At 41.8% G+C, this 22,613-nt stretch overlaps 1 protein-coding gene across 1 annotated transcript in view; it reads left to right on the top strand.

The window, feature by feature from the left end:
* The window catches only part of MARCHF5 (membrane associated ring-CH-type finger 5), a 608,414-nt gene that overhangs the window by 305,180 nt on the left and 280,621 nt on the right, over positions 1–22,613 (top strand). The window lies entirely within an intron of this gene.

Below are 22,613 nucleotides of genomic sequence, written 5' to 3'. Positions count from 1 at the left end.
TAGGCAAATCTAGATACAATAAACATGTCTGCAAGACTAACACATCAGAGAATATCAGACATTCACAAATTGGTATCACTCCTTTTCAACAACAACAGAATCAAAGCCAGGTTAGTTCTGAAGGTGTTGGGAATTATGGCAGCCATACCTCTGCTTCCATTAGCCAGATACCACATGCGGATCCTTCAATGGATGCTCTTTACTCAATGGTCATACCAGCAACTTCCAATGTCTCACACCATTATGATCACATGGCGTGCAAAATCATCTCATGTGGTGGATGTCTTCCCCCCAGCTCTTGTCGGGAAGACCCTTTGTTCCACCTCCTCCGGTTGCTACTCTGACAACGGATGCCTCCCTGATCGGGTGGGGGCATTATCAGGGCAGGACGGTCCAGGGCACATGGCAACCAAACGAATGCCACTTGCACATAAATGTTCTGGAGATGAGAGCAGTGCTTTTAGCGTTGCAAGCCCTTCAAGACTCTCTTCCCTTGGGAGCGATTGCAATCCAGACAGACAATATGTCTGTAGTGTGGTACATCAACAAACAAGGCGGAACCAGATCCTACCCCCTGTGTCGAGAAGCACTCAGACTGTGGCAATGGGCGATTTCTTCTCAGCGGTTTCTGATAGCAACGCACATCCCGGAAGTCCAATCAAATTGCGGACAAGTTGAGCAGAGCTATACTCATGCCTCACGAGTGGTCTCTGAAAGACTCTGTAGTGAGAGAAATTTTTCTCAAGTGGGGTCAGCCTTGCTGCGATCTTTTTGCTACTCCCAAAAACAGCAAGTGCAGAGAATATTTCACTCTATTCCCTTTACCAGGCCAACCCAGCAGAGACGCTCTAGTCCAAGTTTGGCCCCGGGGACTTCTGTATGCATTTCCTCCTTTCCCACTGATCTCTCAAGTAATACAGAAAGCTATCGCTCAGAAGGCCTCATTGATCCTCATTGCTCCTTACTGGCCTCGACAAGTGTGGTTCCCCTTTCTACATCGTTTTCTCTTGGAGCGACCATGGAATCTGGACCTAGTTCCAGATCTTTTGATCCATCAGTCGGGTCAGTTTCATCGCTCCCTCCCCTCTCTGGGCCTCACTGCTTGGTTCCTCCAGTTCCAACCTTAGCCAGGCTTCCTCAATTATCTCACTCTGTTAGAGATATTTTGATAGCTTCCCATAAATCTTCCACTCGAAAGATTTATTTGAGTAAGTGGAAACGCTTCACATATTGGGCTCAAGGAAAGGACATAGATCCTTTCACTGCTTCCATCCAACTAGTCCTTGATTTTCTAGCTGAACTCTTCCATGCAGGTTCATCTCCCTCTACACTTAAAGTTCAATTGGCAGCTATTTCTAACTTTCATGTGGGCATTTCTGAATCTGCCCTAATATCCCACAAGCTCTGCAAAGCCTTTTTGAAAGGAGTTTTTCTTCTCAGACCTCCTATAAGAAATCCTCCTTCTCCTTGGGACCTAAATTTAGTTCTTGCTTCTTTGATTCTTCCCCCTTTCGAACCTGCAGTCTCCTGTTCTTTAAAATTATTATCATGGAAAACTCTTTTTCTGGTAGCTATTACATCAGCTAGAAGAGTTTCAGAGCTTCAAGCACTCAGCTGTCGTCCTCCTTATCTTTTGTTTCATAAGGACAGAGTATCCTTACGAACTAACCCGTCCTTTTTGCCTAAAGTGGTCTCGACGTCAAATCTAAATCAAAGCATTGATCTACCGGTCTTTTTTCCAGAATACTCCAATAGGTCTGAACAAAAATTACACTGCCTGGATGTTCACCGTCAATTGAGGTACTACTTGGATAGAACTAAACAGTTCAGAAAATCTGATCAGCTGTTTGTCTCCTATGCGGAGAGCAGAAAGGGACTTTCAGTTTCAAAGGTATCATTATCCAGATGGCTAACATCTTTAATTTCCCTTGTATATGAAATTAGACATCAAAAGCTGCCTGATAAACCTAAGGCTCATTCCACCAGAGCTTTGGCTACTTCTTTAGCCTTCAAGACAGACTGCCTATCGACACCATTTGTGCAGCGGCTACTTGGGCTACTCCTCACACTTTCATTTCTCATTATAAGTTGGATTTAGCTTCTAGGCATAGAGCTAACTTTGGTTCCACTGTTCTCAGGAGTCTGTTCCGTTAGGCCACCCGGGACAAGGTGCTAGGGACGCGGTCCCATCCAGCAAGAATGAAGGCGAGATAGACAACTTAACATATAGAAGTTATGTTCTTACCATAACGTTCCATGTTAGTTGTCTTCTTCTCGCCTTCTTCTTGCGTCCCACCCTCCTTCCCCCTGGCCTGGACAGACCTAGAGGAGTTGTGATTGTGACCTCTCTTTCTACCACCTCTTTCTTAGACATATGCTATTATGCATATTTCCTGGTTCAGGATGTAGGTCACCCTTCTTTCTTCTTGTTGTTAGAGGTGGACTCTGTTTTACAGTTATTCTGTTACTATTATAAGCTGGGGTTAGCTTACAAACGAGATCTGAGGTAACTCTCGCCTAGCATTGTGGGATATAAGGGGAGCCTCGAGCCGGTGGAACCAACTCTCGAGCTTTTAGAGTGGCCGAGTCGGAGCCGAGGTCGGCTCCGAACCCATCCAGCAAGAAGAAGGCGAGAAGAAGACAACTAACATGGAACGTTATGGTAAGAACATAACTTCTATTTCATATCGCTGGAACCATAGGGATTATAAAAGAAGTAGAAATGGCAAACTCTTCAGCACAAACTATTTTTATAGTGGTAGTATTCTTTAGGTTATAGGTCTTAAACTGAATTTTATATGTCCCAGTAAACACAGTAACTGTTACATTTGTAATATTTTGTAAACCACTTAAAATAAAAAATTTCCTAAATACTGAAGACGTAATAAGGGATCTGGGGACCCAAGTAGATAGTAATCTCTCCTTTGATAGTCACGTTGCCAGAGTGGTTAGAAAATCCTTCTATGTGGCCCACCTAATCACAAAAGAGGTTATTGTGTCCCTCTACTCATCAGACCCATCATAGAGTACAACGCCCCATTTGGAATGTACCTTACAAAACACCTGCAACAGCTGGAAAGACCACAGAAGTACCTCACCAAGAGGATCACTGGTCTCAAACAGATGCCCTATGCAACTCGACTGAAGAAACTCCAGCTGTACTCGGTTGCATACCGCCTACTCAGAGGTGATCTCTGCCTTTCATACAAGGCCATGTTCAACCCAGAATTGATGGACATGCTCCACCTAAAGAAAACCTTATCCCCTCGAGCCACACGCTCCAGGGATCTAAACCTCACCACAACAAAAAATAGGACATGCTGGAGGGATAGAGTCCTGTCCCAGAGACTTCCCATGCTTTGGAACAAGATTCCAATCTACATTAGGCAGAGCTCCTCGCTAACACTCCAAGAGAAACCTTGACGAGTGGATGGGAAACAGATTTTACCCCGGGGATCACTTCAGTGGCTGTGCTGGACAGAGGCACAGGGAACTAATCTAAGGGGGGGCGGCGAAAGCCAACACATTCTAGCTAGGCTTATAAATGCCTTTGGGCAGATAGCCTAGTACCTACCTATGAACCTATATCTCAGAAACCACTCAGGTTACACACATACTGTCAGCAGCATTTTAGTCATCTAGCTGAGAGCTTTCATTTAAGGCTAAGACGTTCTGTCTGTGTTTACTTGTTTGCTGAGATATTTAGAAAAATGTGAAAATTTATAATTATATAAATTAATATCATAAAAACGAGTTAATATCTGTTTACCTGCATTAATCAGAAGTCAAATATTAATGCAGTTGAGTTTGCTGTTGTGTATGCTTTAAGATGAAATCTTTTAAATCCTTGTACATAGCATGGTTTTGGAATTATTGAAGTAAATATGAACAAACAATATTTGACGCCTTGAGGTGTTAGTAGGAGTTAACAGCAGATGCACCTGGAGGCATCACTGATGTAATGAGTTAACGTGGTGGTTCCCTGGGATAGGTGAGTTCCCAAAGGATACAGCAATGTATTTTTTGGCATTAGTTTCAGACCATGATTATTTATTTGAAACAAACCTTCCTGCAGGATTGCTAAGTCATTTGGTGGATTCAATGACTGCTTGTTTCTTGCAGTCATCTGGAAACTTAGTCAGACAGAGCCCTTTGGCATTGGCTTTTACTTCTGAAAAGTATATGCCAAACAGGAGAGTTCCCAGCACAGAAACCTGGGGGACTTGTCTGGTAACCAGTTTCTTTGTGGAGATGACTTCCCCTATTTTGATTTCCTGTACCCTACCTGAAAGGTAACTTCCCCTATTTTGATTTCCTGCAACCTACCTGCGAGATAGTTGGCAATCTAGTGGGTGATGTTGGGGTTTATTCTCAGTTTATTAAGCTTTTCTCTCATACGTCTTAGTGGGGAATTGTGTCAAAAGCTTTGGCTAGGTCGAGGCATATGGTGTGTATGGTTTTGCTTCCTTCCATTTCTCTGGTGACCTTTTCAAAAAAACCATCAGGTTGAGTAAGCTTGACAAATCCAGACTGAGTTGGGTCCAGTGTTTGGAGGTTCTGTACTTTCTGCTTGATTAGCTCCATTAGAAGTCTTTCCATGGCTTTGCACATGATCAGACGTATGGGTCCATAATTGTCTGGGTGTGTGGAACAACTAAATTACTACAGGTTTTTTTTTTTTTTTTTTTTTAAATCAGTAAGTAACATAATTCATGGTTATACTTGGAAAGGAGGTAAGTGAAAAGTAGCATGGAATAAACTAATAATGGAAGTTCTGAATGTATAGACGCAGAATTTCTTTGAAGTAGTACAGTTTAGGAAGCTTTAAATTGCTAGAATTAGTGACGCAAAGTGAAAACAATCCTTAATTTTCTCCAAACAATATCGGTAATTTGTGAGAGAAATATAGGCAGAAATATTTCCAGAGATTTGAGATGCATGGCTAGGCTTAAAAAGGCCCTTGGTTAGCCTAGTAAACATCTGTGAACCTATGGAAGGAGCCAGATTCCAAGAGGGGAAGATTTTCCCTATATGATGTAGTAAATAATTTTTATTGAATAGATGTTTCATATACAGTGAAAAATGAAAGGATAATGTAGATCTGATGTTGTCCTTTTCATTCTTCCTCACTGATGGGTCTCGGATCAGGACTTGGCTGCTTTACCAAGACTTAGGATCTGAGACTCAAGCTCCTCCCTCTTCCCATAATGCACCATACCTTCCCCAACTCCCCAGATCTCATTTGTCGGACGTTGCGTCCAGACGTGGTTCCAGTCTTGACAGTTTTTGAATTGGTTTTTAGGGAGCCCTTTCCCGAAAGCCCTATCAGCATTCCTGAAGCATTGCCCGACTGTTCATCTCTGGAGGCAGTCAGTGGTTGTCTGTCTTTGCACCTAAGTGCCTGGACAGCTATAACAAGCAACCTGGGTGCTAAACATAATATCCAGAGGTTATTACATTCCCTTTTCCCTGTCACCTCCAGGTCCTAGGAGGAAACTCCTGACCTACCACCCAGTCAGAGGGAGTACGCAGTTCAAGAAGTTCAAAAACTTCTACAAAAGAGAATCATCCAAGAGGTCCCGACCAAACAAATAGGATTTGGAACTTATTCATAACTCTTGTTAGTGCCCAAGAAGACCAGCTGGAATCAGTTCATCAAGAAGGCAAAGTTCCATATGGTTACATTACAGTCCATTGTGCTACTTTTACACAAGGACGATCAGCTGTGCTGTGTGGATCTTCAGGACGTGTACTATCATATCAAAATCGACAGGTGCTCCAGAAGACACTTGCACTTTCCACGGGGAGCCAATCATTACCAGTTCAGAGCACTGCCCTTTAGATTCACCACAGCCCCCTGGGTGTTTACCAAATGTTTGGCAGTCGTAGCTGCTCACCTGAGGCTAAAAGGATTCCAGGTGTTTTCCTACCTAGATGATAGGCTGCTTACTGCTCCAACAAGGCATTAGCTGCTACAGTCCAGGGATAATCTAGTGAAGACCTTCAACCACCTGGGCATCATGAGAAGTCTGGCAAAATAGAGCTTGACTCCTGTTCAGAACTCAAGAGTTCATAGGAATACAATTGGACACAACAACACAAGTGGCTTCGCTACTGATGCATCACATAAATTCTGTTAGACAACGGGTTCAGGACTTATTAGATCTTTCTTCTCCACCAGCAAGGCTGGTTCTACGGGCTGTGGGGACAATGGCAGCTGCAATCATTCTAGTCACCTTAGCAAGATTCTTTGAGGGTTCTTCAATGGACCATAACTGTTCAATGTTCCATTCTTTACCAAACTCTATCAGCTCCCATAAAACTGTCTTCAATTTGCAGGAATCATCCACAGTGGTGGATGCAATCAAACAGCTTGTCTCTGAGCAGGCCTTTTTCATTTTCCCCCCTCGATAGCCACAGTGACCACGGACACTTCCTAGTTTGGGTGGGGGTGGGCATTACCAAGGAAAGATGGTCCAAGGCACGTGGTCATCCTCCAAGACCAAACTGCATATCAGTGTCATAGAGATGAGAGCAGTTCTTCTAACACTGCAAGCCTTTCAGGAAGTTCTCCCTCTGGGGTCAGTTGCAGTTCACACAGAAAACATCATAGTCTGGTACATCAGCAAACAAGGAGGAACTCATTCCTACCCACTGTGCAGGGAGACCATGAGAGTTTGGACATAGGCGATATCTTCAGATCGCTTTCTAATAGCAAAGCACATTCTGAGGGAAACCAGCATTCTACCGGACAGACATTCTGACTCCTCACGAGTGGTTCCTCAACCAGTCAGTAGCAAACAAGATTTTCAGCCGTTGGGACCAATCTTGTTGCAGCCTTTTTGCCTCTTCCCTGAACTGCAAGTGCACCTCTCCCCTGAACTGCAAGTGCAACAAGTATTTTGCTCTGATCCCCCCAAAGGGGGAGTCACCCAGGGATGTTCTAGTCCACGATTGGCCTTGGGTCTCCTTTATGCTTATCCTCCTCCACCCATTGATCCCAAATGTTCTGCAGAAAGCCAGCAGGTTAGAGCTCAGTAATCCTCATTGTCTCTCTTTTTGACCTCATCAGGTATTGTTCCCCTTTCTTTAGTCTCACCTCAAGTATCCACCTTGGATACTGGATCCCAAACAGGATCTCATAGCTCATATATCAGGCATTAGCCCCTCCAATCTCCACATCTTAAAACTGACCGCATGGTTTCTGCACTTCTAGTAATTGTAAGAAAGTCCAGGCTCACCCCTTCCGTCCATGACATAATCCTGGCCTCTCAGAGGGCTTCCACTAAAAAGATCCACAGCAGCAAGTGGAAGAGGTTTTCTGTTTGGCTTCAAAGGAGAATATTGACCATTTCTCAGAACCCAGAACCCACTTTATCTATTCTTCTTTTTCTTAGTAGTGTTTCTCAAGAAGGAGCTAGTTTCTCTACCATCAAACTTCAACTGGCGGCCATATCCCAATTTTCATATTGGGAAGTTTCCAGATTGTGTAAAGCTTTCTTGAAGGGGATTTTTCATCTTAGGCTTCCATTAAAAGATCCTTCTCCCCCTTGGGATCTTAGGTTGGTACTGCAAAACCTTACCCAGAAGCCCTGTGAACCAGCTGGTACTTGTGACATGAGATTTCTCTCTTGGAAAACAATCTTTCTGATAGCTATTACTTCTGCTAACAGAGTATTCTGCTAACAGAGTATTGGAGTTTCAGACTTTGTCAGCCAAACCTTCTTACATTATTTTTCAAAAGGATAATGTATCCTTAAGAACAAATCCTTCCTTTATGCCTAAGGTAGCCACTGAATCTAACATCAAACAATCAGTTCAGTTTCCAGTTTTCTTTCCTAAATTTCCAAACAAAGGAGAATATATTTTGCATCTGCTAGATGTTCACAGGCAACTACGTTTCTACCTCCACAGAACAAAGGGGTATAGGAAATTGGATCAACCATTTGTATTGTTTTCAACAAGCCGTTCAGGCCAGGTGGTTTAAAAAATTACCATAGCTAAATGGATTACGTATTGTATTTCCTTCATTTAGTCACAAAAAGGTATTGAGTTGCCTCAACCTCCCATAGCCCATTCCACCAGATCTGTGGCTACCTCATCTGCCTTTTCTTCGGGAGCTTCAATTAATGAGATCTGTGCTGCAGCCACTTGGTCTGAGACTCGCAGTTTGGTATCACATTATAAATTGGACATTGTTTGTAGGAGCCAGGGCATCCTTTGGCTCGACCGTGCTCTGGCATATCTTTCCTTGAGGGCTGCCCAGGAGTTGCATAGCTGGAGACTCTGACCCATCAGTGAGGAAGAATGAAAAGGGCAACATCAGATTTATAAGTTATGTACTCACTATAACTAGGTATATGTGTTGCCCATTTCATCATGGGAAGAGGGAGGAGCTCGAGACTCCGTTCCTAAATTCTTGGAAAAGCAGCCGAGTCCGATCTGATGTTGGATCTGAGACTCATAAGTGAGGAAGAATGAAAATTAGATGCTTAGTTATGGTAAGTACATAACTTCTAATTGTTTTATACCGGTAGATTAAAGTAAAGTTGGTATTCCAGAACAGTAGAGGTTGTGTTGTTGAAAAGAAACAGGAGTTAAAGTAATATACTGGGAGCAGGTGATGTAGGGTAAGTGCAGTTGGAACAAGCATTTTGGAGGGTTGGACTCACAGATATATCAGATGTATAGAGGGATAATGACTACAGCTACAAAGATAGGACTGACGAGCTCGTGTAGCATTTGTTGGAAGAAAGGGGAGAACGTCATTATTCAGACAAGTTAGTAAATAGGGCATATAAAGTACTGACTGAATTGAGAGGGAATAAGATGGATGAGCTAAGGCAGGAGCCGGATAAATAATTTACAGATATTAAAGATGCCACAGTATGGTACTACATTATGATATTTTAGAGCTTTTGCGTGGAAATGCTGTCACAAGTACTCTTTTATATACCTCAGTGGTTACAAAAGGTCTTTTCAGATGTTGATGTAAAATTTAGGTGATGCTGTGTGTACTTTGGAACATAAAGTGGATGATGATAAAGAAAAGTCACAGTCATTGCAAAAGGTTTTTTTTTTAATGTGGTATACAGATCACAAAGCTCATAATGTTACAGTGTAGCAAGTTTGAGTATTTTTCACATTGGTTTTGGTAGCTAAAAGTCAGTAACAAGAAAGTGCAAGTCAGAATTCAAGCCAGCAGCAAGTCATGTTGCTCTGGTACTGGATGAAATACAGAGAAGAGCAAGAATAGAATAACATAAGACTTCTTTGGGAAGTTGTCACAGGATTGCTACAGTGGAAAATGTTCATAGAAGGAAGTGAAAGTAAGAGGGGATGACTAAGGTGGGTAGATTGGTGATCCTCAGTAATAAACGTGTTTGTATTTGAGTTGTAAAAGTATAACACTTCATGTGAAATGTATTGTTATATGATGACTAAATAAAATGAAACTATTATAGCAATAACCCACACCTGGGTGTGGGTAATGCTGGATTTACCCACGGTTGGTGTGGTTTGGTCACAAGGGCGAAGCCCGAGTGGCCAAACAAAGATAACCGTGGGTAAATCTAGTATTACGCACACCCAGAAGTGGGTTATTGCTATTATACAATGACATTATTTAAGAAAAGAAATAATTACTTTTCTTAAGTAATGGCATTGTATAATGCCTCCTTGCCGCCCTTCTGCAGTTGTCTGGTATTCTGCGGCAATTCTGATGTACTGCGCATGCGTATGCTTACGCAGTACATCAGAGCTGTGGGCAAAAGCAACTGAGAAAGCAAAATCTCCGTTGCTTTTTACAAACTGTCTCGCTATGTTAAAGGAGTTTAACATAGCGAGACACCTTTAAAAAAAGCAACGGAGATAGGAAGATCTCAGTTACTTTTTTTAAAGCTGTCGCACTATGTTCAACTCGTTTAACATAGCGAAACAGGTTGTAAAAAGCAACGGAGATCTTGCGTTCTCCGTTGCTGTAAAAAAAAAAAAAAAAAAAAGAGTTATAGTAATGGAAAAAGTCTGGGCGACTTACTTTAAATTTTGTTTATTTTTAATATTTACACTGATGTTTCATGCTTTCAATGCAGTGGCTCCCTCTTGGCCCAGATAACCCAGGTTTGAACTGCTAGTGTGCCTGCTCTGTCTTCCAATGTGGATGTTGTTCTCTTGCAAGGCGAGCAATGATTTGTGTAGAGATAAAGTTGTACACCCTAACCTTAAAACTCCAATCCTGTGAAACTGAAGGAGAGTTTTAATTCCTATCTACAAGTATTTATTATTTTCAAAATAAACTAAAAGGTCTAGTATAAGAAGTATTTCATAGTGACATGTTAAAAATTGATCTGATGTCCTTTTCCGTTTCCTTTTCTCAATGGATGGGCCTCTGATGTGGCCATGGCCACTTCCAAGCTTCGGAAGTGGTGCTCAGGCACCTCCCCCCACCCATTATCCCCGTTAATAGAGCAAACTAACTCAGATCTCGTTTGCCTGTTGAAGAGCTGGATCTTGGTGCTCAGGAGAGATGTTCTTCGTGTTTCACTGTTGCAATCAGTACATTTGGGTAATCTGCTAGCAGGTTGCTCTCAGTCGGCCTGATTAACAAAGTCTTAGGTCCTGCTTCGGTTTCTGTCCCTTCTTCCATGACATCAGGTCGTCAGGGGTATAAAACATGCAGCCAATGCCATTACATCAGTCTTTCTTGCCGCGTGGTGCCCGAAGCAAAAGCAGTTCGCAAGTGCCGGTTGGCCGACTCCTGAAATTTTAGTTTTCGAGTTTCAGAACCGAAGTCTTCAACTAAAAGCTAAGTACCCCATTGGGGAAACTTTTTCTTGCTCCTTACCGATGTCAATAAAAGTTAATAATTGCATTACTTTTGGGAAGCAAATACCTCATAAGGATTTTCATTTGTAGTGTATTCCTTGCCTAGGCCCTGACCACAACATGCCTTGCTGTCCGTTTTGTGCTACATTTAATCAACGCACTATTAAACGTCTGTATATTTTTGCTTCTAAATATTTTGGCTCAAGATTTAACTATCCAGAAATGTCGTCGGTTAGCAATCCGACTGCCGGAATACCTATAAAACGCAAAGAAAAAGACAGAGACAGATCGTTGAGGTCCAAAACCGACAACGACGCTTCTCCTAAGCCAGTCGCTGGTACTCAGTGAGGCGCTTTCGCAGCCCCTGATGCCTGCTACTTTTGATTCGCAGACCTCTACTGAGACCCATTCGGAGTCCGGTATGCCGCGAGATGCTTTAAGTATTGAACCCGCGGATGTCTCTACCTTAGATGGGTCCGAAGCCGCTGTGCAGGCACCGGCTTCTGAGAGTGTTTTCAGGCCTATAGATTTGTATATTAAACCGATGCCATCTTCAAAACCAAGACCAAAATCTACTTTTATGTCTAAAAAAATGATGCTTGGGCCACGTGTACAGGCCCCAATGCCTAAAAAACAAATGATCAGAATAGCTGAAGATTTAATTACCTTGATCAGGGGTAGCCATCCCCCTCCTGCTAAGAGGCCTAGGCAAGGCACTGACTATGAATCTTCAGATCAGGTTTCTATTTCTTCTGATTCTTCTTCTGAACAGGATTTATCTGTACCTACTTATGAGGACTATGATGCAGAAGATTCCATCCCTTCTGCTTCCCCCCCTGAGGATCTCTCTTTTGGAGAAACTTTACATACCTTAAGGGAACACTTCCACTGGGAAAGTCAGGATTTCTCTGAATCTAAAAATAGACTTAGTGATTTTCTTCTTCTCTCTTAGCATCGGCCTTAGGTTTCTATTTCTTCTGATTCTTCGTCTGAACAGGATTTATCTGTACCTACTTATGAGGACTCTGATGCAGAAGATTCCATCCCTTCTGCTTCTCCCCCTGAGGATTTCTCTTTTGGAGAAACTTTACATACCTTAAGGGAACACTTCCACTGGGAAAGTCAGGATTTCTCTGAATCTAAAAATAGACTTGGCGATTTTCTTCTTCTCCCTTAGCATAGGCCTTTGGCTATACCTCCTGTTCTAGACATTGTTGTTGATGTTTTTTCAGAATCCAGTACGACTCCTGATTCTTTGCCTCCGGCTCCTAGTAAGCCAGATAAGATACTACAGGGTTCCTGACTCCCACAAATTCCTTTTGAAGAACCCAACTGCTAATCCTGAAACCATTTCTCAGGGTCCCAAGGGCGTTAAGGCGTTTACTGCTAAAAATCCTACCCCTTCTGACAGAGATTCCAGGACGCTGGATAGATAGGCAAAGAAGGTTTACATGTCTGCAACCTTGGCAATCAGGGCTTTAAACTGTCAATTTCATATGCTTAAATATCAACAGCATGTCATGGGTCTACTTAAACAGAAAATGATGATGAGCTCTGACTGTGTGGAAAATAAAGAGTTGCTGGATTTATTACATTCAGCTGAACAAGTTGGAAAACATGCTTTGCAATGTGGTTTTGATTCTTTGGAGGCCTCTTGCAGGGCTGCTGTAACTGGATCTGTGATAAGAAGGCATGCTTGGCTCAAAAAGCAAAATGTGCCTGACAATGTTAAAGCAAAATTGTTGGATGCTCCTTTACAACAGGAGAGTCTCTTTGGTAATAAGGCTCAAGAATTTTAAAAAAGATGGAAGATGCAGCTAAATCTATGCAAACTGTGAAAGATTTCTTACAAGTGCAGCCACCCAGATTTAGTAGACACTGGCCTACTAAGAACTGGTCTTTTCCAGTTCCCTCAAGAGCCGCTCAAGTCAAATCCAGACATTCCAAAGGCTCCAGGTTTGAGTCACATGGAAATTTAGAACAAAACAATGGAGTGCCTCCACCTCCAAACCTGGAAGCAACAAGGCTTATGGTAAACAGTCTCAATGACTTTCCTCTACAATCACCAAGCACTTACCTTTTGGCCGCCTCTTTGGGGGGAAAACTGGCACTTCATGCACAAAACTGGCAACTGATTACCCAGGACAAATGAGTTTTAAGTATAGTATCCCAGGGATACAGATTTCATTTCCACACATTGCCAATCCCAAACGGAAAACCAGAACTGCCTCCAAATCAGTGGGCAGAGGCCCAGAAACAAGTTCTGTCCTTCATGAATATGGGGGCTATTCAACAAGTACCAGAAGAGGAAAAGGGACAAGGTTTCTATTCAAGACTTTTCCTGGTACCAAGGAAAGACAAATCATGGTGTCCAATTCTAGACTTGTCCATTCTAAATGCATTTCTGGACATTCCAAAATTCAAGATGCTGACTCATCAACAGTTACTACCTATGCTAGGCAAAGATGCCTGGTTGGTAACTCTAGACTTAAAAGAGGCTTACCTGCATATCCCTGATTTCTCTGCACTGCCCTTTGGCTTATCTACTGCGCCCAGGGTCTTCACAAAGTGCCTGGCACCAGTAATTGCATTTTGCAGACAAAGAAATATTCAAATTTATCCATACCTGGATGATTGTCTAATTCAGGCAGAAAACAAGGACACTCTTCTAAAGCATCTGGCGTTTGTAAAAAGGGTTCTAACTTGTCTAGGGTACACCATAAACGAAAAGAAATCACAATTGGTACCCTCTCAAAAAATTTCATTACTGGGTACAAGCTTGAATACAACTGCCCAGATGACTTACCTTACTCCAGAAAAGCAAATTCAATTGATGACTTACTTCAAACAGGTGGCCACAAAAACCCAGCTTATCTGCAAGACAAATTCTGCAGGCCTTTGGGTTCATGGCCTCCTGCATTCTTCTAATTTCATATGCAAGACTGCATATGAGGAAACTTCAGTGGTACCTAAAAAGTTTATGGAGTCAACATTGTTACAGCCTGGAAACAATGATTCCTATTATACCTTGCCTGCAACTACTGAGTTCCTATGGTGGGCAGAGGCCTGCCACCAAAACAACCCCCTGCCGCCCAAACCCTAACTGCAGAGACATCAGACTATGCTTGGGGGACACATCTAGCCGGGAAATGCATTCAGGGCAAATGGAGCCCAAGTCAAATGCACCTACATATCAGTCAGAAAGAGATGCTAGATGTACAGAATGCTCCGACAGCCTTCAAGGACTACCTTCATCCAGGACAACTACTGATAAAGACAGACAATACTACAGTCATGTGGTATATAAACAAGCAGGGCGGTACACATTCTTACCCCCTTTGCAGACTAGCCATGGCATTGTGGAACACGGCCTTGACTTATCAAATACATCTACAAGCTCAATTCCTGCCAGGAAAGCTAAAATACTCCGGCAGACGAACTAAGCACAAATCTTATGTATCCACACGAATGGAAACTGGAACAACAAGTTTTCAACATGTTGACATGCAAATGGGGGAGCCTAGACATAGATCTTTTTGCCTCACCCCAGAACTATCAGTTGGACAAATTCTGCACAAGAATTCATCACAAAAAAGCTTGGAAAGTGGATGCTCTATCATTCAGCTGGAAATACCTATCGGTCTATGCTTTTCCCCCTCTGCCTCTGCTCTCCAAAGTCCTACTAAAAGTCAGACAGGACAAACCAAAAATGATTCTAATTGCTCCAGACTGGCCTCGCCAACACTGGTACCCACTCCTGCGCAGTGTGTCACACCTTCCTCTGTGGCACCTGCCTCAGATACCTTACCTACTGTCTCAGCAGAACTACGAAATTCTGCACACTCAGCTCCAAACTTTGAATCTTGCAGCATGGCTAATCAACTAATTTCACCCTTGGCATCTCTCAGCAAACCTGTGATGGATGTCATTTCGGAGACTAGAAGGCCTAGTACTAGAAAATCTTATGCTGACAAATGGAAAAGATTCTGTGCCTGGAATCAATCACAAGGAATAAGCACAGCAATACCCAATATTCCTCAGATTCTGCAATACTTAACTGAGATGCTTCACAAAGGCCTATCTTTTTCTTCCATAAAGATCCATGCCTGTGCCATTTCAGATCATTACAACACAGAATCTCCCCTTTTCTCTCATCCTCTGCTAAAGCAGTATCTCAGAGGGGCCAAAAATTTAAGACCTCCCAGGAGAGCACCAACTCCTGCATGGGACCTCAGTTTTGTTTTGGAAAAACTCACTGTAACTCCTTTTGAGCCAGCTGCTACTGCAGATCTAAAATTTCTATCTTGGAAAACAGCTTTCCTTTTAGCAGTCACTTCGCTAGAAGGATTTCAGAATTACAGGCTGTTATGGCAGTGGAGCCTTCATTATTTTTTATCCGGACAGGGTGGCTCTCAGGACAAATCCATCCTTTATGCCTAAGGTGGTATCCAGTGTGGCTCTTAATCAGACCATTCATCTGCCAACTTTCTTTCCCAGTCCACAGAACAAGGGTGAGCAGATTCTGCATTCATTGGATGTACACAGACAACTTGGATTCTACTTAAACAGGACAAAATCTCTAAGAAAATCTGTACAACTATTGGTGGCATTTGCTGCAGGGGCAGAGGGAAAGGCTATTTCAAAGCAGACTATTTCCAAATGGATAAGCCATTGTATTCGTTTCAGCTATATGCACCATGGTAAACCTATCCCCAAGGGGATCACATCTCATTCCACCAGGGCTGCATCTACTTCTGCAGCCTTTCTCAGAGGGGTTCCTACCAGAGACATTCTAGAAGCTGCTACCTGGAGCTCAGTTCATACATTCACAAAACATTACCATTTATCTCTCTCCTCTAAATCCAGAACTGGCTTTGCCACTGCTTTCCTGCAGGGCCTTATAGTTTCTCCTAATGCTGTATAAAGCCATCCTCCCAACCATAGATTTGGGATTCTACCCAAATGTAATGACTGCAACAGTGAAGCACGAACATAGTACAGTTGTGTACACTTACCATAAATGTAGATGTTCGAGTGTATTCACTGTTGCAGTCCTGGTTACCCTCCTTCCAGCCCCCTCTTTTACTGTGATTAAAAGCCTTTTTAGTGTATTTGCTTTTGTTTGGAGGTATATGTTTTGTGTTTTACATTATATGCACACACATTATATATATATATAATGTATGTATGTATGTGTATATATATATATATATATATATATATATATATATATATATATATATATATATATGTATATGTGTATATATATATATATGTATATGTGTATATATATATATATGTATGTATATATATATATATATATATATATATATGTATATATATATATATATATATATATATATATATGTATATATATATATATATATATATATATATATATATATATGTATGTGTATATATATATATATATATATATATATATATATATGTATGTGTATATATATATATATATATATATATATATATATATATATATATGTATGTGTATATATATATATATATATATATATATATGTATGTATATATATATATATATATGTGTGTATATATATATATATATATATATATATATATATATATATAAATTGCTCCCCATTTGGGGGGCACCTGACATCTGGGGCAAGAAAAACTGATGTAATGGCGTCGGCTGCATGTTTTATACCCCTGACAACCTGACGTCATGGAAGAAGGGATAGCAACCGACGCAGGACCCAAGACTTTGTTAATCAGGCCGATTGAGGGCAACCTGCCAGCAGATTACCCAGATGTAATGACTACAACAGTGAATACACTCGAACATCTACATTTGTGGTAAGTGTACACAACTGTACTTTTTGTGTAATATGTGATGTTTTTCACCTTTAGTTAAGTAAAGCTATCCACATACATGTATATATCTTTTTCTCCTTTTTATTGCCAAGTTTCTTTCTATTGAACTGGCATTATTTTTTCTTGCTTTCCTTCTTTCTTGTTATAAAACCTAAAAGAAATCTGTATCTGTAAGTCATATACTTTTTTCTAGGTAGTTTAATCCTCCCTTGTGTTTTTAACAGCATTTTCTCTACTAACATATCAGACAAGCCATCAGGTTTTAAAAAGTGTGTTGCTTGTCCTCACAAGGTTCCAAATTCTGCTGCTCGTGAGAAGTGCATGTTCTTTCCTGGCCTTCTCACCTAGACATACCTTACTCCATTTGTGAACCCTTTGTGCAGGAGAAACAAACTTATACTGTAGGGTCCCCTACAGCCAACCTCAGGAGTCAAGCCTTCAGTGTTAGGGAAGTCAGCTGCTACTACTACTTCCCCTTCAAAATAATAATCAGATAAGAAAGAGAGACATAAGAAGACAGAAAAAGGGAAGTCCAAGTGTTTAAAAAAAAAAAACTTATTTGGACCCAACGACTTCATTGGCTCCAGGCTACCAAATAAAACATCTAAACCCTCAGAGCCAGAGCTGTTTTTGGATCCAGTAATCATTGGATATGCTACACCGCCTAGGTTTTCACTGGAATCTGTGACCCCGTAGTCACCCCTCTCTATCCAATTCTTCAGGATAGACCACAATATCCTTTCGGCCCTCCTCCTTCCACTTCTTTCTTAAGGTCAGTTGGATACATTTGGATCTTCATGGAGGCAGACATGGATAGGATGATGAGGTGTTTCATTAAGACCCAGTCCAGGTGGGGCTCTCCTGGCATCAAATACCATGTCTCGCCCTTTAGGTCTTTAATAGCTTCTCCTCTGATCTGTCCTGTATGATTGAAGTCCTTGGTTCTATCTGTAATTCAAGACAAGTCTACACTGGAGCTGAAGTTACATTCTTCCCCAACTCAGTGAGTTATCTGCCAATGTCTGCTCAGTGCTGGACTGTGGGGGCCAACTCAGGTTAGGATTGAATCCTGAATCTTAGGATCCCTTTCTCCTATTAGGAGTGTCTGCTGTAGATAGTTTGTCTCCGACGTCAACCTCTGAACCATATTCAGGGGTTTTGACTCCAGAAGTGAGGCTCTCCATATCATCTTCACGCTCAGCGTTCGAAGCTTTCAAGAGCGTCCTTTTCAAGCCCTGAGAAACAGATGTGTCCTTTCTGAACTGGATGCTGCCCATCCCCATAGGATCTCCCAGGATGAGAATCCTGCTCTGTCTTGTTGGGGCATCCAGTTTTAGAAAGATTTGAATCTGTTCTCCATAAAGAATCCATCTCTGTCTCTTTTGAATCTCCCACAGCAGAGGTCCACCAGAAAGATAAGTGCAAGAGCAGGCACTTAGATTCCCTCAAGGAATTTCCTACTGCTGTCACTGATTTTGATGAAAATTAACGTTCCCCTATATTCCCCCTTGAGGATGTCTCATTCGGGGAGATTCTGGAACTTCTTAGATAGAGAGGAGTGGTCCTCCCAAGATCCATTGGAGGAGTCTGTGTTCCTTGAAGCATTCTGTTCTGGCTTATCTACTTCTTGGGTGTTTCCCCCTGCTGAGAAGATAATAGACCTAATCTTGTTGCAGGCATGGAAGGAACCGTACACATCTGAACCTATTGCTAAGTAGTCTGATACATTTTTAGTAGCTCCTAAAGATAGACTCCATTGGAGCAGGGGTCGTCCTGTAGATTCCATGGTAATGGTGGCAGCCACTAAGGATGAGTTGGTGGACGAGATCTCTCCTTTATATCCTTCCAACAGAGAGTCTGATACATTGGACAGATTTGGGAAGCGTGTATACACGTCATCTACCTTTTCAGTGAAAGAGTTGAAGTACCTGGCACACATCACCTGATTTCAAGGAGATTTGACCAAGAAGATTGCCAAACGGGTCTATGTTATATATTTGAACGCTTAAATGTTCGAATCACTAAAGATCAAACTTTAGTGATCGAACATTTAAATGTTTGAATATATTAAAAAATAAAAAAAAAAACACTAAACAAAAAAGAAAGTAAAACTAAAGGTTGTAAGCAGGGGGCAAGCTCCCCTGCACCCCCCGCCCCTTAAATATACCAACTCCAAGATCGCGCTACAGTGTAGGAAATGGAAATTTTCCATTTCCGCACTGTAGCACACTGAAGTGTGATCTCAGAGTTGGTATATTTAAGTAGTGGGGGGTGCAGGGGGGCTTGCCCCTCTGCTTAAACCCTTTACTTTTAGTTTTTTTCTTTTAAATATTAATTTTTAATATATTCGAACATTTAAATGTTCAATCACTAAAGTTTGATCTTTGGTGATTCGAACATTTAAGCGGTCGAATGTATAAAATAGACCCTGCCAAATCTCTCCTAGGGACCCCTCACTATGGATCACAAGAAGGCTATTAATTCACACTTGGCTACCCTACACTTCCTTTCTAATGCCTCAATGCACCTCATCTCTGATGTTACATAGGGTGCATCTAAAGTAGCTGGTACAGGCATTTCCATCAGGAGGCACAGCTGAATGCAACTTTCTGATTTTGTGAAACATTTCAAGAAGTCTTTCATCCATGCCCCTTTTAATGGGTCAACCCTGTTTGGTCCAAAAAAGTAAAAAAATAAAGTTAAAAAAACCATCTCCAGAAGTGAGAAAGGATGGTAAATCCCTTTCTGCTGCAGGGATCAAATTCTGAACACCTTAACAGGACCTTCTCCAGAAGTCAGAAAAGGAGCTAAGAGGATGTGGTTTCATAAGTCCCAGGGGTTTGCATCAGATGCTTCTGGAGAAAGAGCTTCCTGAGGCAGACAGGGAACTCTTACAACAAACGCCCAGGAGATAGGGGTGGTATACAAAACCAAGGCTTCAGGGGAACTTTCTCAGAGAAGCCATTCCATTGCTCCTGAATGTTTACACAGCTGTCATACTCTGGAGGCAGTCGGGGAGGCTTATCTCTACAACCAACAAGCTTAGAAGCTCATCACTCAAAACAAATGTCTGCAGACGATAGTAACCAGAGGCTATGTTATGCCTTTTCATACTTCCCATCACTTCAGGAAAAAATTCCTAATGTTCCACCCTCACAAAAGGAGGCAGCCACTTCAGAAATAAAGAAGCTACTAAGAAATCAAGTGATCCAAGAGGTCCCACCAAACCAGAAAAGATCTGAAATGTATTTCAGGATTCGTTTTAGTGCCAAAAGAAAATGGGGACCTAAGGCCAATATTGGATCTTAGCCAACCAAACAAATGTGGGAAACAAACAGAATTTCAGATGGTTAGGAACGACCAAAATTCCAGATGGTCACGGTTCATTCCATTCTTCCATTACTAAGGAAAGACAATTGGCTATGCTCAATAGATCTTCAAGATGTATGATGTATGCTACCATCTAAAGATGGACAAATGATCCAGAAAGTGTCTTCGCCTCCGGCTGGGAGCCTTTTTCTTCTAATTCAGAGTGCTATCCTTTGGACTCACCACACCCTTCTGGGTGTTCACCAAGTATGTGGCAGTGGTAGCAGCTCAGCTACAGCTGTACGGTTTCCGAGTATTCCCATACCTGGATGAATGGCTTATCATCACCTCTACTAGGAATCTACTCATTCAAGACAGGGGCTCCTTGCTCCAACTCTGTATGGACTTGGGAATCACAGTGAACTTAGAAAAGTCCAAGTTACAACCAGTTCAGTTTCTGTAATTCATTGTAGCAACTTTGAACACACGATCTTAGATACTGAGGCATCCTCCTTCAGGAATCTCAGGTTTTTTTTCCCAGCAAGCCGTAAAACTTCTATATTACAAAATGCAGCTGGCAAAGATTAGTCCTCCTTTTAGGTTCCATAGCTGCTTAGTCACGTTAGTTCCACTGGCCAGATTTACATGCGTACTCTTTAATGAACCCTGATAGTTCAGTGGTCAATCAGAAAACAACCTTTTTACTTTCCAATGAGTATAACAAACATCTGCAAGATATACATCCAGTGGTAGCTTGAGTCTCCACCTGTTACACAGGGATTACCCTTCAATTCTGTCTTTTCTCCAAGCCACAGTGACCACGGACGCTTCCCAGCTGAGGTGGGGGGCATTATCTATGAAATACTGTCCAAAGCACGTGGTCTCAGACAGAGACCAGTCTTCAAATCAGTATTTTGGAGTGGAGTACAGTCCCCCTAGTGTTGCAGGATTTTCAGGACCATCTCTTCACGTGGGTGTGATCTCCATACAGATAGACATCATGGCAGTTGTTTGGTATATAAACTAACGGGGAGGAACCAGATCATATCCTCTGCATTAAGAGGCCATGAGAGTGTGGTAATAGGCGATACCTTCTCACCTCTTTCTAATTGCAACAGATATACTGGAGAAATCTAACATACTAGTGGTCAAGTTGAGCAGATCCATTTTGCTCCTCACAAGAATTTCCTCAACTCATCAGTAACGGAGTGAATTTTCAGCAGTTGAGGCCAACTTTGTTGCAATTTCTTTGCCTCTTCCCACGACACCAAATGCAGCAAGTTTTCCTCCCTAATCCCTTACAAGGGGGAGTAACCTTGGGATGTTCTAAGATGTCCTTGGCCCCTCAGATCACCTTTATGCCTTTCCTCCAACGCCTCTGAATCCATAGTTGTTAAAGAAAGCATTAGAGATGAAGGTCAAGGTAATCCTCCTAGCCACATACTGGCCTAGTCAGGTGCGGTTTCCCTTCCTCTGGCCTCATCTAATTCATCTGCCTTAGGTTCTGGGCACAGACACAGATTTACTTTTCACCCGTCGGTACTGCCTCACCTGAATGTTCAGTCCCACAAGCTAACCACAAGGCTGCTCCAATTCCAGTGACGTTAAGCAGTCCAGGTTGTCATCCCTAGTTGTACACATTGTTTTACTCTCAGAAATCTTCTGCTAGGAAACTTTATGGAAGTAAATGGAAAAGGTTTGCTATTTGGGCTATGAAGAAAAATATTGATCCTTTTTCAGCTCCCTTTTCATTTGTTTTAGACTTCACTGCACATCTTTTTCAAAATGGTGCCTGCTATTCCACTATTAAGTTCAGTTAGCTGCAATTATCTCATTTCACATAGGAGAGAGTCATACATCTATAGTTTTCCCTTAAATATTTCAAGGCCTTTCTTTTAGGCACTTTCTTGCTCCGACCTGCACTCAGAGATCCAGTCCCTCCATGTGATATTACCACTCTGGTAGACATTATGACTGTTTCATAAGGACAAGAGTGTCTTTGAGGACCAATCCCTCTTTCCTCCCCAAAGTGGCTTCAGAATCATCAATGTAGCAATCCATAAGTCTTCCAGAGTTCTTCCCAAGTTTATCAAACAAGGGCGAATATACCCTGCATTAACTTGAAGTTCATCATCAGTTACATTTTTATCTACACCGAACTAAGCCCTTCAGAAAATCTGATCAGTTATTTGTGTCCTTCTCCAGTGCTAAATTAGGGAAAGCTGTGTCCAAAATCACTTTATCTCAATGATCGACTCAGTGTATTTCATTTGGTTATCAAAAAAAGAATTCGGCCTCTTTCTGTTCCAAAAGCGCACACTACCACATGTGTGGCTTCATCTACAGCTTTTTTTCCTCAAGTGTACCAATTGATAACATATATGCTGTAGCTACCTGGTTAAAAGTTTATGCCTTCATCTCCCACTACAAATTTGTATACAGTCAAGATCTAGGGTCTCTCTTGTTTCAGCTGTGCTCTGGAATATCCTTCCATGAAGCCTTCCAAGTATAAAAGTAGCTGGGGACTCTATTCCATCTGTCGAGGAAAGGGCAGAAAAGATGACATCAGATATGAAAGTTCATTTTTCACTGTAATGATAGATTATTGTTGTCTGTTTCTGTACTTCCCT

The sequence above is a fragment of the Protopterus annectens genome, chromosome 14.part0, assembly GCF_019279795.1.
Source record: "Protopterus annectens isolate FY-2018-M chromosome 14.part0, PAN1.0, whole genome shotgun sequence".
Lineage (NCBI taxonomy): Eukaryota > Metazoa > Chordata > Ceratodontiformes > Protopteridae > Protopterus > Protopterus annectens.
This window is presented reverse-complemented; position numbering and strand designations above follow the sequence as displayed.